Raw genomic sequence first — 17,500 nt, 5'->3', positions numbered from 1 at the left:
TTCCTGTCCAAGAATTAAGCAAATAAATTGTAATTGATGAACTGAATTAATCGTACAAACCTTGGCCAACACTCTTATTCCTTCCTGACTCATGCCTATGTAAGGGTACATTTGCTTCCCACCCGGAGTGTAGTCTATCCATATCTTATCTTCCGTAATTCGTCGTCCATTCAGTGTGAATACAACAGGCACTTTACCGTTCGTTTTCTCCTCGAACTTGATTGTACAGCCAATCAGGTCACCACGATAAGCCATGGCATCTATATTCAGCCGTAAACCAAGCAAAAGCAGAGCAAAATCAATAAAAACACACTTGGGACAGCGCAAAGTGCTTCTTTCCCTCGATTCGCCTGAGTTGGGATCGAGCAGGTTTCAAATAAATTTTTTCTTGCTATATATAGTGTTGCTTTGTCGTTGGATTTGAAACTGTTTTGTTGTTGGACGGGGCTTTGCTACTCGGTAGAAGATTATTTGTTTAAGACATTACATGTATTTTTTTTCCACTCGCTGTACCTTTGCTGCTCCGTTCCAGTCAACGTTAAAGAAATTCAAACATTGTATGACCGAATCAAAATTGTTTGGCCCCAACCACTAACAATCAAACTGTTCTAGCGCAGTTCTTTTGTTTCAAACTCTAAGGTTGCCTAGATTGAAGTATGTTAACAGTGCACAATAATACAGTTAAGAGAGTCAACAGTTAGGAAAGTAGCTTGATTCTTTTTCTAACTTCCCTACCATGATATTATTGTATGGGAGTGCTTCACCGTCTTACTCAACTGAAAGTGTCAATGCGGGGTTCAAATCCCATGGCTCGACGCGCTAGTTAGATAATTTGCTGGGAAAGCTCGTGAAATATTACCTTCGACTTCTTTTCCCTTGTCTGGGTTTTCAGCATGGAATATTTTTCCATCGTCAATATGATATCCGACAGTTCCTTCTGACCATCCTGGCATGCAATGACTGACTTCATAGCCCTCCCAGACTGCGCCAATGCCCAGAAACCTTCTATCCCCTGGTTCTTGAATGAGTACCTACAATGTATGTGAACAAATTAAGACACTTCTTGGCGTAATGTCTTCAACGTAATTGTACGAAAGCAGGCGTTGGTTGTGCACGTTATTCCCCGCTTATCTGGCCTCTTCTTTCCACCTCAGACCTTTTTATCTTAGATGTTGTGCAGTGATAGTACTGGATATCAGCACTTTCCTTTGTCGAATAATCCAAAAATCTCTAGTGTTGGTTTGTACCCCATTTTGTTATCTGGGTAACTCTATATTTCAGTAACTTTCATTCATTCCTCTTGTAGCGGCAAGCGAACATCAAGGCCGAATGAATTGCCAAGAAAATCGCGACCGGACAAAATACCAAACGGGCGTACTTTACGGAGACCGAAGTGACATTTAAATCGTGTTTATTGGTTGATCTCGTAAACTGTAAACAAACGATAAAAAACGCTGGCATAAGACAGCATGAAAGAAATACTAAACAATACAAGCAAAACTATAAAGCTAGTAAAGCGAAATCGATGTAAATAAATTCACGCAGCCACGAGGGCACGGTATGCAAACTACAATAATCACGCATGAATAATAACGAATACACTTAATTAAAAGCTAGCCATAAAACAAAAGGGAAAGCTACAGATAAATGAACTTACATATCGGTCCCGCGACACCGTAGGCTTTATAATTTCTTCTCGTAGACAACAACACATACACGCTCCGCACTAAATTAACCACACTCCGAAATTAAAGAATCTAAAGATCAAAGGGCAAATAACCTAAAACGTGACGTAAATCACTGTCTCGCAAATGTCACGCATTAACACCTCTAAATAACACGTATCTGTAAAATATTTAGTTTTCGCTTTTCACGGTGTAATTGAGTAGATAACAAGAACGTTTTACAACTTTTAGTAGAAAAGGTGAAAAGTTTAAGTTTAATACCGTGTGAGTACCTCAAAGTGAGGAAGCTTAGGTGAAAATGGGATTACGTATCTGGCTCCATGATCTTCCTTTGGTCTTTCAGGATTGCAGAGATCGCACAGCTTGGCTCCCTCGCATGTTAAAAGGCATTCTTCCACGCTTATTCCCTTACTGAACCAAGCCTGTATTCAGTCAATATACAAAAGTACATATCAACAGGATATTTTGTATGACTTGAAGTGTCGAAAAAGGCATTGAAAAAAGCTTAAGGACGGTGCATACTATTGTTATTGCGCATACGTTCTGCGTGTCTCCAGATACTCGGATTTCCTATCGTCGATGCTTACTAATGCAGGGATATTTTTGCGCGGTTTAAAACTATGCAGATAAAGTAGATCTTCGTAATTACTCTTGGTATCCAAAAAGAAAATTGGGAGTAACCATGCATTCTTTAGAGATAATTGAGCTTCAATTTGAGAAAGAACGCCATACATTGTTTTGTATTTTAAAGCTTTTTACAAATATTGTTCATGAATTATCTTTGAAAAATGCGTGGTTACCCCCAATTTTCTTTTTGGATTTCATTAACACTTGTTAACATCTACCTTTCCTGCATAATCACAAATCGGGGCAAAAATACCTTTGAATTAGTAGGCACCGTCCTTAAGTTGTTTTGACCACCGAGGCACTGTTGAGTTAATATGTCTGATTTACAAGTCTCGAGAAACATCATATCATTTAGGCACACGAATCGTACATGTAAACTGGACCTCTGACGAAAGACTTCAAAAACGAGGTACCGCCCACTTTTTTTATGCTAGCGTCTTGTCAGAAGTTAATTGGTCCGCTATAAGGTACAAAGTGAACATTATGAAAGTAAGAACAATGTTGATCAAAAGTGAAAGGCACGGCGCCAGGCGTTGACAATGCTATGAATGTTGCTTCTATATCTGGATAGGATTGTAATTCATCTAATGAGTTGCGTGATGTGGTTTGCATAGCGTAACGTATCGCAGCATGGCTCAGTAATTGGTGTAGTGTTGTCATCCTCGGATATTCCAAACTATGGCTAAACCAGAGAGAGAAGGATGGTTAAATATTTAGTTCAACAGCTTCCAAAAAGAAAGAGCTGTAATATAACCGGCTGTGAGCTCCACTACCTGAGGACCTGTGGGAAAGATGTTTTTTTCTGAACTGTGAGATGCTGTAAAAGTTCTTTGCGCAATCTGGTTGGCCATTTGCCGATTCCGCTCTGTTTCAAGTAGAACACGATCCAGTTTCCTTTCGTCTATAAAAGAAAGAAATTTTGTGTAAAGAGAATACAGTTACCCATAGATTAATAATAAAAAGAACACTTGGCCTCCAGAGAGAAAACGAAAACTTACGAAAGCTTAACAACTTTGAGCTCCAAGTTTCGCATTGCTTGATGTCTGGCGAAAGACTTTTTAGGGCAGTTTTTTCTTGAAAGTTTCGCATAACTACAGAAAGCGATAGGTGCACAAAATTCGCTCCCCTTTGCCACCCAATCTAAACTAATAACAGTCATTTTTCGCTTGTTTTGATTCTTTCAAGGGATGATTGTGTCCTTTCTGATCGGCCAAAGTAATTTCTTTGCTTTTCCGTTTTACGAAAATCCATTAAAAACCACTCCGAATAAAAGCTATTTATTGGTACTTTACGTAAGACTACTTATTACGTTGCACACGGTAGTTTAAGCTGTTATGTCTCCAGATGGACACTAATCTGCGATCTTTTTATGGGTTTGTTTCAGAAACGGCAGACGACATAACTTAACACCAGGATTTCTATTAAGGCTCATCAAATGAACGGAAAGTAAAATCACTTTCTTCCGTAAGTTTGCTAATGTGACATTTAGAATCAATTACGACTTTCTAAGGTGTACCTCTCTTTTATATCAAGCCATGTTTCTCTTGACAGATGCTTTTTCTTAACATTTTGAAGGCATCATTAAAATGGGCGTTTTGACACAAAGCACCGTGACTTTTTATTTTTAAGTGTCGTTTCTGGCGTTGAACGCTTGAAAAGTATCAATAATACTAATGATAATGATAATGATAATAAAATAATAATAGTAATAATAATAATAATAATAATAATAATAATAATAATAATAATAGTTTATTTGTATAGCGCATACATCAATGAGTTGACCGAGGCACTTTACAAATTATCCATAAAACCACAATTTTGCTTTGAGAACTTAGAAACTAAAAAATACTTAAAACACTAGAATCTAAAAGGTAAAGATATTATTATAAAGAGTTACTATTAATAAATCAACAGTTCGATTGTTTCGTGACTATACGTCGACTGTTTTAACACTCAATGTAATTCTTCCTACCTGTTAGAGGAAACAAATATCCGTATTTAGCAAAGTAAATGGACTCCAGACGCTCCACGACAACCTGTAACCTCTTCCTCTGAAATGGTGGATATTTTACAGTTATAATTCCATCTTTAGGTTTTGCTCCCTACGCTAAAGTTAGAATGGACACGCGTGATGGTTCTTAACCTAGGTGATCAAGTCGGATCTATTTGAAAGGTACTTGCGATACTACCTGTTGCAACGACGTTTAGGTCATGAATTTATATACTAAATTTATACCTTAGCCGTTCCATTTAGACGCAGCCTTCCCCAGCAAGACAAATTGTAAAATAACACGGTGGCTTTAGACAATCGAAGTAGTCATATGCGTTCACTTTGACACATTTTGGTAGGTACTCATCAAACGACGTCATCAATAGAAAACACCGCCCTTTTTGAATTTGAATGGGTTTGATTGACCGCTGAGTGATTTGCATAATAACCCTGTAACCCTAAAAACAACACGGAGACACTGTTGATTTTTTAAAAAAGTCAAAGAAGTTTACAAATGGGACGTGTCCCGGGTTCTAGTGACCGCAGCGCCCATGAAAATTTTTCGTTTGTTATGGTGTGCGTTTTACGTTTGGGGATACGAGAGAGAAAAAAGTGAGCATTGTCAATCATTCCGTGTGCGTTGACTGAGTAGGTGAGAGAAACCTATTTACAAGTCCATCAAAGCCTCCACATTCTCCATGTCGATGTCATCGAAACCGACTTGAGTGTAACCGAACGGGTACGATTGAAAGGTGGTAGCTAGTGTCCCCGACGCGTTTGTCAAAGACCAGTCCTTTGCGCTTAGTGCGGGGTCCCACATCCACATCCACTGAAAGTGAGGCCTCTCACTTTACAATACACTTTTCCATTCTTGGTCTTCCAGCCAGAATTTTTCGGACCAGCCGAGGTGAATTCTGTGATGTAATCACCATTATCCAACTCGTTGGTCATGTCGCCCAAGAAATCACAGAGCAGGGTGTCGGGTTGACCGTGAGTTTGTTAAGATTCTCACCAAATTTACCCCAGAAGTAGTTGAGCATCAGTTTGGCAGTGGCTTTTTGTCCTGGGTTCTTTCGGATCATAGAGGAGTTGATCACAATCCCTTCACGCTCTGGGTACTCACGGACGCATCGAACTTTATCTTCTTTGGTAGGCGCCCAACTGGCGCCCTGCACCAAATGTTACGGACTGGTCTTTGACAAAAGCCGCTCGTGGACCCTTCGACTTTCTAACTCACTTTTCGAGTTGACCTCGATGACATCGACATGGAGAATGTGGAGGCTTTGATGGACTTGTAGATAGTTTTCCCTCACCTACTCACGTCAACGCACACGCAGTGATTGACAATGCTCACTTTTTTCTCCCTCGTATCCCTTAACGTAAAACGCACACAATAACAAACTAAAAATTTTCATGGGCGCAGCGGTCACTAGGACCCGGCACACGTCCCACTTGTAAACTTCTTTGACTTTGACTTTTTCAAAAATCAACAGTGTCTCCGTATGGTTTTTAGGGTTACAGGGTTATTATGCAAATCAACCAAATTTTCGGGTTACTAGGTTATTATGCAAATCACTCAGCGGTCAATCAAACTCATTCAAATACAAAAGGAGCTGTGTTTTTTATTGATGACGTCATTTAATGAGTACCTGTCAAAGCGTGTCTAGGTGAACACATATAACTATACTAATCGAGAACACCTATTCTTCACCTATTAATAGAAACTTACGCGAGTCGTCTGCGTCCCGCGTTGTTTCCCATTTTTGCAACTAGTAAAACACATTTGCCACCCACAGCATTTGAACATGAAAGAGATCAGGTTAAAGGGAACTGGTATTGGATTACAGAAACTGTATGTCTGTATTGTTATGGCTTTCTTAAATGACCATTCCATCAGCGAGTTGTCCTAACAAAAGTCAAAGAATGAACAAAAAAATTAAAGAGAGAAACATCATTCAAAGCAGTCATTTCGTTAATAATGATGACAATAGATACAGCAAAAAAAAACTACACAAACTGCATTACCAGCATCTTTTATATCTTAAGTACTACAATTTGTTTTTACTTTTAAAAGGGATACATCAAGGCGCTCTTAAAGAAATGAGTTTGGAGCTCATCAGTCGGTTCAGCTTGTCTTGATGTGTGCCCGGGGTGTGCGTTCTTCTTCTCATCATCACCCCAAAAGTAGCATGCAACAATCTAATTGCAAGGGTATTTCCGGTAGCACAAATTCGCGTAGCTAACAAACTTTAAAGGAGTGGAATGGCAGTAACTTGGAAGAATGGGCTAAAATTCTAATATGCCGAGTACTCAGGCTCTAGAGGACTGAAACAAAAGAAACCAAGTTAAGTTTGAGACATGTTAGAATAATTCTTATATATATCTATATTGATCTATTCATATTGCTATGTAGGGAGTACCACTAATAGGGGGGATGAAGAAAATGAGTTAACGAGGACATGAACAAATGGAGTACAAACGATTTTAACTTGTCTACACAGGAAATGAAAATTTAAAAACTTGAAGCCAAATAACGATCCCACCTGTACTTTCTGGTATGTGTTGGACAGAAGTGCGATCATCATATTGATAAGAAGAATGACTCCCATTACGAGGAACGCTCCGTATAGAAAATTAGCAAGTGTTACTGAAGGACTATCAGCTGACTCCAAGAAGTCTACATCCACAGCTCCTAACAAAGACCAACATAAATGTCGCACCATCTTCCACCAGCTGTGGATTAAAAAGAAGACCTTAAGATACTGGCGAAGTTAAAGCACTTCGTAAATCTGATAAACCCTAAATGTGCTGGAACCGGAAGCTCATGACCTTGAAGCGTTTAACTCTAGTTCAGAGATGAGGTTTGTTCCAAGGAAAAGAGTTGCAAGTTACACGGATTCAAGGTCATTTGCTTCTGTCTGGAACAAATAGCTATTTTACGTCAAAGGAAACTGAGAGGTGAAAGATACAGGTACAGACTCAAATATCTCGTACAGACTAATAGACAATACAACCACGAGTTTAGAACAACCAGAGCAATAAAATGGGAGAAGCCGATTATGTTCGCTTCTAACCAGAATCATTGGAAGAAATGATAAACCTATCACTTACAACTCTCTGGACTTACCAGGCTATTCCCGAACTGCTACAAACACTGCAACACAAACATAAAAAGAACTGTGACTCACTTGTATTTTGTCGAGTACTTTTTTGGAAGGGGCGCATGATCCACACATCATACGAACTGAGATCTGCTTTTGAGTAATTTTAAATCATCTCCCCATTTTTTTTTTTTTAATTTTGCAAAACGTGCCCAATACGTTACCGCAAACAATATATTAACCTTGTAACAGACAAAATAAGACGGAAAGTAAACATGTTGAAGAATTGTACCTTAAAGAGAAATATTCAGTCGTATGCACAAACTCATACATGGCAAGCAAATGTGAAGGTATATAACTTATGTAAGCTTATGTCCGACTGCTTCTCCACCTCACCTTTCAGCATCTACCAAGGGAAGTTTGATCCAAGGAAATGGAAAGAGCGTGGTGACACTTTTTTTAGTAAGATTGGATATTTTAAGGCCATCAACACCGACAGACATCTACATCTTTTATGGCAGAAAAAAGGGCTGTAGGGCAAGCTTTGGCACATTATATTTCGCATACGTATCGAGTAAATTCTACAAATAAACGATTTGTTACTGTCTCAACTGGGAAGAAATTTACTCACAGTTCTTTTCCCTTGTCGTCGGATATGAAAGACTTCTCAGCCACGTAAACTTTAGTTATTGCAATAGAAAGGGCCAAAATAGTTGCTATAAACTGCCAAAATATGGTAGCGATGTCACTCAAGATATGGAAGAAAGCGATCTGGATGGGTCCAGTTTGCTTTGTTGTCTCCATCACGTGACCAAATGCCCTTAGCGTTAAGAACATGGTATTAAGGCCGTAAAAGTAGCCACCTATGACGAGGGATCGGTTGTTACTCATGGAATCTGACAAAGCCAACGTGACCATTCTTAGAACAAAAGTAGTGAAGTAAATTATGAGCGTGATGAGGTCCAAGATGTTCCACCGATCACTACAAACAAAGGGTAAACATAGGTAAAAACTAATCAACCAACAGACAAACAAACAAACGAAGACAAAGCACTTTTTGTTAAAGACAATGTCTAAGGGCAAGTATATTTTGAGCTGAGCACTTCTGAATCAGAATTATATGTACACGATCAGGAACAGTGATCCGTCGTCACCCACGATCTAGGACTGGAGAGAAACTATTTACTTCAAACACCCAATTCTAATTACTATGCTGGATTGGCAATGGAGCAATGTGATTAAATTGATGGCCTTAAGTTATTGGACTACTGAATAGGAATTGGTTATAGCATCCCTGTGCCAACATGTGATTTTTCTTGCCAGTTAGGTATTGTTGGAGATTTTCTCTCTTGTGAGATGGTTTAGCTTGCCGATTAGTGTCATTCTAGTCATTAAAGAACTGTCCAAGTTGTCTGTGTATAAATGAATTATTTCAAACTTAAAGGGTGCAGTGGCATGCTATTTTAGTCAAACTTCAAAACACCGTTAAAAGACGTCCTTGTATCAATTAAAACCAAAAAATAATGCTGAAGTTTTGTTGCCAATTGCCATTCAATTGCACTGAATCTATACTTTGTTGGTTGCAGCCAAGGATGGAGAGGATGGAAAGGAATTGAAACTTGAAAAAAATGGCTATTTTTTTCAAGTTTGGAGACAATGTCTTCAGAAAGTCGCCGAAAATTTAAAACGAATAGCTTTGCTTTGTAAATATACTTCATATCTTGTCAGTGGTTTGTCAGGAATGTTGTAAGTGTGAGGTAAAGAACTAATTTAGAGTTTTACCCATTCTTGACCTAAAACAGGCAATTGAGCATGACAGTGCTCCTTTAAAAATCATTACAACTTTTTAAACAAACACCTTTGCAGTGAGAAGAAAAATGGGAGTTTAGATCGATCTCCATAAAGGTGGCGCTTGAATCCACAGGTTCGAACAGGATGACATAGGGCGGGTGGCAGTATTGCAATTGCACTCTTAGATGCAGTGCTCACCATCCATCACAAGTGCAATGGAAATTGGTTGCTTGCTCTTAAACAAGCAACTTTGCATTGAGAAGTGAAATGGGAGTTGATGTCGCCGGAAAGTTCTAATCCAGGTTCGATCGCGAACTCGGTGACTCAAGTTAAGGCGAATACCATCATTGCTGCAGCATTGCAGGATTGCCTTCCTGGATGAGGTACCATGACAAAATGTTACTTACGTTATGTACTTGGAGAATCTCAGAGTAAAACCTTGTGGTTTAGTTTCTTGCTCTTCCGTTTCCTTGTCTTCTTCAAGATATTTACAGCCCCGGTTACATCTCATACGTATGTAATGTCGTCTTCTGTTCTTTACTGTCGCCTCAACTTTCTTATTTGTGAATTGTTCGAGTTCGAATAATACACGACCCGTGAAGAATACTAGAATGGCACACTCTATCCAAGTGAAAGAAATGCTTGAAGTCTCCAGGCAGATGGTAAAGTGAAGTCCAAGCAAAACCAGGTAGCTTAGTGCGTCGCGGATAAAGACAAAGTATGGAGTGGTAAAATAATCACGATAGCTATCTATAACACAAAAACACAGAAATATATTACTTAAACAAAATTTTGGAAATAATCAGTGACATTTATTAATTAAGAAATATAAAACATGTATGATGTTTCTATCGAGTTCTAGAAACACGAGTGAAAGTTTGGGAGAACGAGAATGCTGTGGGAAGGCGACATAAGGCGAGTGTTTCCACAGCTTTTTCGAGTTCTCCCAAACTGTGGGTAATCAGTCATCATTAAATGTAACCGAGAGAGCGTATTTGACCTTGGCAAAATTCGGGCACATCAAAGATATCTTTTCTTAGCTAGCAGAAGTAATATATTAAGAAGTCGCTTTGAAGTACAAACGTTTATGATAGAACGATCACGTACGAGACGATCATCAGCCCGTTTATAGGGTGGTCGGTAGGTCTAAGAATTTATCATTGAACTGGGCTTTGGAGCAACCCTACTTCTAACTGGCTGAATAGAAAAAGATTTTTGTCAGGACAGTATGTTTTCGGTATAACTTATATTTCTTTTTTGGCGAAGTCACACATTTTTCAGCAAGAGGAATTTCCTTGAATGAGTTCACTTTTTATTGCTGTAGTGCACCATTTCATGGTGTAATCAGTATCAATCCACTTGAGTTGTCAGATATATTTTCGCCAGATATAAATTTCCAAAAACAATATGAACAGCCGCTTTTTATCCTCAGCAAAAAATATCTTTATACTGGCCGGATTTGAAACAGGCATATCAAGACGGTAGACCAATACTGCACTCCTCCGTCCTACCAAGTGGGCTTTCGAGGCGTTGCATGAAGACGACGATGCAATTGTTAAACGTTTAACAATTATGCATTCCTACGCTTTAAGGTGGGCAGACACAAGGGGTCTTGTTATATAGCTGAATTTTATCCCCCAACAGCGCGAGCTCTCATTGGTTACTTCGAGGTCACATGACATTTAACACTAAAACTGTTTCCCGCTAAACAGTGTAAAATCTATGACGTCAGAGGGTAACAGTGTACTGTTACCCACGAATGTTGACCGGCGACAGCCGTTGCTGTTGCCGTTGCACATTTTTGTCAATGTTTCCATCGGCTGCGACTCAAGGAAACATTGAGATTCCCGTGAAACAAAATGCACTGTTTCCCGAGGGACCAGTCATTAGGTGTTTAATGTTGCAGGGACAACTTGCAGTGACATGTTGCAGCGACAAAACTCTTGTGTAGTGCACACTGAGGCGACATGTAGCAGGGAGGTGTCACGGGGACATGTAGCAGAGACAAAATCACAATATGTGCACACACATGAAGATGTTGCGGGTGCCTGTTTCAGGGGTGTGTTGTAGCGACACTTCCCCTCGTGTGAACTGATACTTTTATAATTGTGCAACACCAATTTGGGAGTGATTTTGTCCCCGCGACGTGTCCCCTGAAGTTCAACAAGTTGAACGTCGTGGGACATGTTGCTGCAACATATCGCTGCAACATGTACTCGCAACATTTTCACGAGTGCAAATGTTGCGATTTTGTCCCTGCTACATGTCCCCGCTACACGACCCTAATGCATGTCGCCTCAGAGTGTACTGCACACCTTTTTGTCGCTGGATCATATCGCTGCAACATGTCATTGCAACATGACCCCTAGTGTCTGCCCACCTTTTCTGACAAAAGAAAAAGACTGTTTTAAGTTGATGCAGGGATGATATTGGTTAAATCTTAGTTTTATACCTCTAATAATCAAGCTAGAGAATATATTTGTTACATTACAGAGAATGTATGAACACGTTCATATATAATTGCAAATTTTGCGGTTATAACAGATTTAATCCAAGAACAAAATCAAGGGTTTTAAAGTCAATAAAGTAGAAATGATGTAGGTTAAATATCAGATTTATGGCAATAATATTCAACCTAGAAAAAAAATATTCGTTAAATTGCATGTATTGGAATGCAATTACTGAGAATGTATGAGCACGTTCCGTATACAATTACAAATTTTGCGGTTATAACAGATTTAATCCAAGAACAAAATCAACAGTTTTAAAGTCAATAAAGTAGAAATGATGTAGGTAAAATATTATGGCAATAATACTCAACCTAGAAAAAAATATTCGTTAAATTGCATGTATTGGAATGCAATTACAGAGAATGTTTGAGCACGTTCATATATATTGCAAATTTTGCGGTAGTAACAGATTTAATCCAAAAACAAAATCAACAGTTTTAAAGTGAATAAAGTAGACATAACGTAAACAAAATATCAGATTTATGGCAATAATACTCAACCTAGAAAAAAATATTCGTTAAATTGCATGTATTGGAATGCAATTACAGAGAATGTATGGGCACGTTTACGCAACTGCGAATTTCTCGGCTATAAACGATTTAGTCCGAAAACAAAAACAACAACTTTAATACCAGTCATATGAGGGTACTTTTCACCACATATCGGAAGAAAAGGTCTAATATTGGAGCTATAAGAATTATTTAATTATGTAATTGTTTGATTTTATTTATTTTGCATCTTGTTTGTGTAATTATTTTTTGCATCTATATACTAATCTAATTATTTAATCTTTTGTTTATCTAGTTTATGTAGTTTTATCTCATTTTACATTATTGTAGTGTTTTAGTTTTTAAGAAGTAGATATTGTTTGATAGCTAACTTTTGTAATGCGCAGGTAATCATCTATCCAATCAACCTGCAGCGAAATATAAATGTAAATTATGGTTAATTATTACACGATATAGCAAGAAAAAAAATATTAAAACGAAAATAACCTTAAGAAAGAACAAGTTTCGTTATCTTTCACACTAGCAAACTTAACTTAGCCAAACAGCCAAGATTACATGCGGAAGAAATTGTTCTTCAATTAAATTAATGTTCCTTTTGTGTTGATTCCGTTTGAAGCTTCAACAGCGCGAATGGTAAAAGTTACTTCTCTTGATTTGTTTTGGTGGGACAATAAATAAGACGGTAAATACATATACCGATGTACCGTATTGAACGTCCCTAAGAAGGTTTTTTCAGCATCAACGTAAAAAAGCAAATACATCTTTGATTTAGCAATTACATAAATAACAATATACTAAAAATACAAATTTACTAATTCTTTCAATTTACGTCACACAAAATGGCACAGCTTCCATCAGAGTCACCTTCTTTTACCCTCATTATTCTGTCTTTAATCTGCTTGTATTTTGATCCAATTAGTCCAAGCAATGAGGGATTTGTATGTTGGCATTATTTGACTAAAACTACCAGAATCCTTCACTGTCAAAATATATACGCGTTACGTAACGCAACGCAACGTACCTAACCAAAACATTGAAACATAGCGTAAGATTAAGTGATTTTAGTGATGAGTAATGTGTGAAACAGTTGTCAGTGACCGTGGGATTGTTTTAAATTGATTTTAGTAGTTGATGTCTTTAGCATAAGGTGTTTTTGGCAGATAACGTGAAATCGATCAAGTTATAAGGATAAGGACGCATGTTTATCTTTGGTATGGGATAACACGTAACCTCATAACGTCAGTGTAAAAAACTATGTATTCAGTATGAACAGGGAATTAGAGTGTAATAGATGTGTGAAAGTTGATTTTAGTTGTTGGGAATAAAGAGACCCAAGGAAAAGAGTGTTAAGTATCAACATTCCCGAACATTAAGCTTTTTTTTTTTTTAAGTTAATTAATTTGTACAAAGGCTATCTACTGTAAACCCAATCTCGACCCCAGAGCTCTTCTCTTAATTGAGGGAGTGAAGAGCTCTGGGGAACCTTGAAACAAAGTGTCTTCTCATTGGTTTTCTCGAAGAACAATCAAAAGCGTTCTAATTGGTGCATTCATGTTAGCACGAGGAGTGAGCAGGCGCCGTAAGGTTCAAATAGCCAATTTTTGGTTCCCCTGTGTAGAGTTTCCCAGAGCCTTGGGTCGATCCGAGGCTCTAGTGACTAGGATGCTGTAAACCCTACTCAGGTTTGACACATTAAATAATAAAAGAGAAGCGAAATGAATTCTCGCAAGGGTATTCAGTGGACGACTTAGTGTGCTAATTACCTCAATTCACAACGTACAAATAAAAATAATAAACATACAAACCAATCATTTACCGTAAATGCTCTTGCCATCTACTCCTGCCAAACAGAAAACAAAAACGCCAGCTTGCATCAGGAATGAGAAACAATACTAAGGGTTTCGGGAAAAACTCATAACATATCTTTGTACTAACACCTGAGTACTAAGTTGTAATTTCAGGTCAGGTTTGCCATAAACTTCACCTTAGATTATTTTGTAAACGATGCTCAGTAATTCAAAAACTGTGATATAGAACAGGGGCACCCAACGAATCTGTTCCTCACATTATCTGTTCCCCAGAGGAATCTTGCTGGCTGGCAAAAATAGAGGTGTTTCGATGAGCTGGCTGGGAAATTTTGTTATTGATAGAGGTTTTGCCTGGGAATTACTGGTTTTTACTAGCATTTCAACCCGAGCTGGCTGTAGAAACTCTGAAGACTGAGGACGACTAAAAAAAAAAAAACAAACAAACAAAAACAAAAACAAAAAAAAAGAACCCCTTCCCTCTCCCAGAGAGTAGTCACAAACATACGACGGCTGGTCAGAGTGATTGCGCTTGCGGAAAAAACCTGTTTTGTCCCGGTTTTGTCGCTTTTGTTCGGTCGTTTTGGATTGAGGGATTTGAAAGCGCGCGGAATTCCTGGCTGGGAAATAAATTTGATCAGCTGGCTGGGAAACCAACCAATTTTATCTAGCTGGCTGGGAAATTTCTTGTGTGTCTTGCTGGGAAAAAGGAACAGATAATGTTTTCCCAGCAACACTGAAAAACAACTGAAAATGCCTTAATCACATTTATTTTCATTAACTGGGGTATAATAATACATTTTACAACAATTGGTCGTTGGGTGTCCCTGATAGAAGCCTCAAGTTCAGCGTCTTTCTTCTTTAAAGTTTCCTAATTTATTCAGGGGTGTTTTTTTCTTTAATTTTGTTCAGTATCAATCTACTTGTGAAACTGTAAACATATTTCTAGTTTGTAAAGAAACTGTGGTGCTGCGTCGGTGGGAGAGTGAAACAAGAAAATTTGGTTTTATCAAACGTGTTGATTCGCTCCGACGAAGGGCTAACGCTTGAAACGTCAGGTTTCCAAATCGTTCACGGTTGTAATTCGACCTTTATCAACACGTTTGATAAAACCAAAGTTACATATGAAACTGAACGACCTTATCATTGTAATTCAGGGTAGCAAAGGAGAAGTGGGGGGATGGATCAAGATTCCGTTTCACACACGAATCTTTTATACATGTTGAGGTGGAAAGAACGATTGGCTTTCAATCGCAGGCCTATCGGTTCAGTCACTTGCATCTCTGTCAGTGGTTGTGCCTGGTTACCACTCTTATAAAATTATTCATGATTTAAAAAAGACTACTGAAAAATAAAAATCAAAGCACTGAATTATGTGTGTTTGGTCTGAGCTTAGATTATAACTGCATATGCTGTACTATGCCAACTCTAAGTACGCGCCATTTTGAAAAGACCATCGTGTATTCTTAGTACACTTACTGTGTAAAAGGCCCTTTCCAACAGACTTGAAACTCTCATTTTCTCCAAAATGAAGGACATTGGCTCCATCGTCAATATCCTTTAGCTGCTGAAGATTGGCATGAGGTCCAAAAGCGACGGTTATAACTTTTACTTGCTTGGCCTTTACTTCAGTCCATTGCGCCATTACCTGATCCTCTTCACCCCAAAAGCAAGTTCTATGATCCGTCATGATAATTAGGACCTGTATTAAAATAAGTTGCCATCTCAGTGACTGAAATTAAACATAACCTCCAGTGATGTGATACAACAGAAACCGAGAGTGCTGAATTCATTTTCTTATCTGGTTCACATTATTTATGGTGGAGAACGGTAAAACAGAACAAATTGAAATAATAATAATAATAATAATAATAATAATAATAATAATAATAATAATAATAATAATAATAATAAAGGTCTTTATTAAAAAAACTCTAAACAAGGGACGTGTTTAGTTACAATGATATAAATTAAGTCGTACAGACAACTAACTAACTAACTAGCTAACTAACTGAGAGAACAAGCATCTATTTACAAAAGTTCTCTTAAAACGCTCAGTTCTTTCAAACGGGATGATATAGTTGTGACGCGTCTTACGTAACGTAACCATAGTTCGTTCTGGTGGCAGCTCATCTTTTGGAGAATGTTTGCCTCCCAAAAACAGTGTTCCCCAACTTAATCCCAGAGTTAAGTTTGTAATGGTTTATTCTTATAAAGAAAATTTTTAAACCTTATAAATTTAAGTTAATGTGACAACCAAGACAATCACAATGTGTGACATAATATCTGGACAAAGGTTTGGCTGTCATGCTCAAAGGTGATTTCCTTTCACGTGCAAACAACGTCTCGAGTCCCATTTTGCTAATCACATGCTAACCTTCATGCACGTTGTGTTGCCATAGTAGTCCCGCCGGTTTCTCTTGCGATGTGCTACAAAGCTTAGTTTTCTTGTGTAGCCTGCTGCGAAAATTTTTCATTCGCTTTTCAAGCTCGACTGATCTGGTTGTCAAACTTTTTTTTTCAAGGTACGTTTAATCACGTAGCATATAGCACGACCGGCTATTTTCCCAATGTTCTTGTTCTTGGTGATTCGTTTGTCAAGCGATTACATCGTGATCTGCAGTCAGGTTTTGACCACAGAGCTCAGCTCGATTTTAATCTTGCCTTTTCAGCCGTCGTTCATTTGCACGGTTTTGGCGGCCGCACCGTTTCATAACTGAAAGGAAAATATCTTTTTTGTTATTTCCCGCCATGTTCCTACCCTTGTTATCTTAGAAATAGGCACTAATGATATTTTCTCAGCTCGTCCTGAAGTTATTGGAGCGACGATCGCTGATTTGGTTGTTTTTTATCCACGATCATTTTCAAGTGTCAGTTGTCGGGGTCTGCGAGGTTATCCCTCGTCAGCTTCCAAGGTCTGACTTTCCCAATACGAAATTCAACGGGGAAGCTGCTTTGTTAAACCGTTATGTCTCAGTCGTGCTAAGCGAATTCTCCTGGAACCCTTCTGGGCAGGATGCTTTATACCTTAGTTATAGAGGTGCCATTCTGCGTGGCCTTCGCATGCTTTGACCATTCTTGTTCCCAGAGCTGCGATCCTCTTGGCCAGCGCCTCGGATCGAGAGCTCTGGCAAGCTGGCGACAGGTCTCAAAAACCACTGAGCATGCTCACTTATTTCCCGCCATCAATGTTTCAAAATGGCGGACGACAAATGAGATTTCCCCACGTACTTTAGCCTCTCACCAGGCCGCTCGTACAATCAAATTTTAATAATCGGTTAAGTTGCGCGACATTGCGTTGAGTTCCTTCGACATTTCTAGTTTACCTCTGTACGAAGTTTAGAGGGATCGGCGGTTGTTATCCAAAAGATATTAGGGACCTTCAGATTCTAGGACGAGGACGAGAACGAGTACGAGTTTTGACTGTTTGTTTTTAGCGAAAATACTAAGAAGATTTATAGCACGTAAGATTAATCTTA

At 38.5% G+C, this 17,500-nt stretch overlaps 1 long non-coding RNA gene and 1 pseudogene across 1 annotated transcript in view; one reads left to right on the top strand and one right to left on the bottom strand.

Annotated features, from left to right (window-relative positions):
- Positions 1 to 17,500, bottom strand: part of LOC138033116 (uncharacterized) — a 95,246-nt pseudogene that overhangs the window by 2,245 nt on the left and 75,501 nt on the right.
- Positions 1 to 17,500, top strand: part of LOC138033121 (uncharacterized) — a 216,086-nt gene that overhangs the window by 189,238 nt on the left and 9,348 nt on the right. The gene's annotated exons all lie outside the window — the stretch shown is intronic.

This window comes from Montipora capricornis, chromosome 14 (genome assembly GCF_036669925.1).
Source record: "Montipora capricornis isolate CH-2021 chromosome 14, ASM3666992v2, whole genome shotgun sequence".
Taxonomy (NCBI): domain Eukaryota; kingdom Metazoa; phylum Cnidaria; class Anthozoa; order Scleractinia; family Acroporidae; genus Montipora; species Montipora capricornis.
Note: the sequence above shows the minus strand (reverse complement) of the source record. Positions and strands in the feature narration are given on the sequence as shown.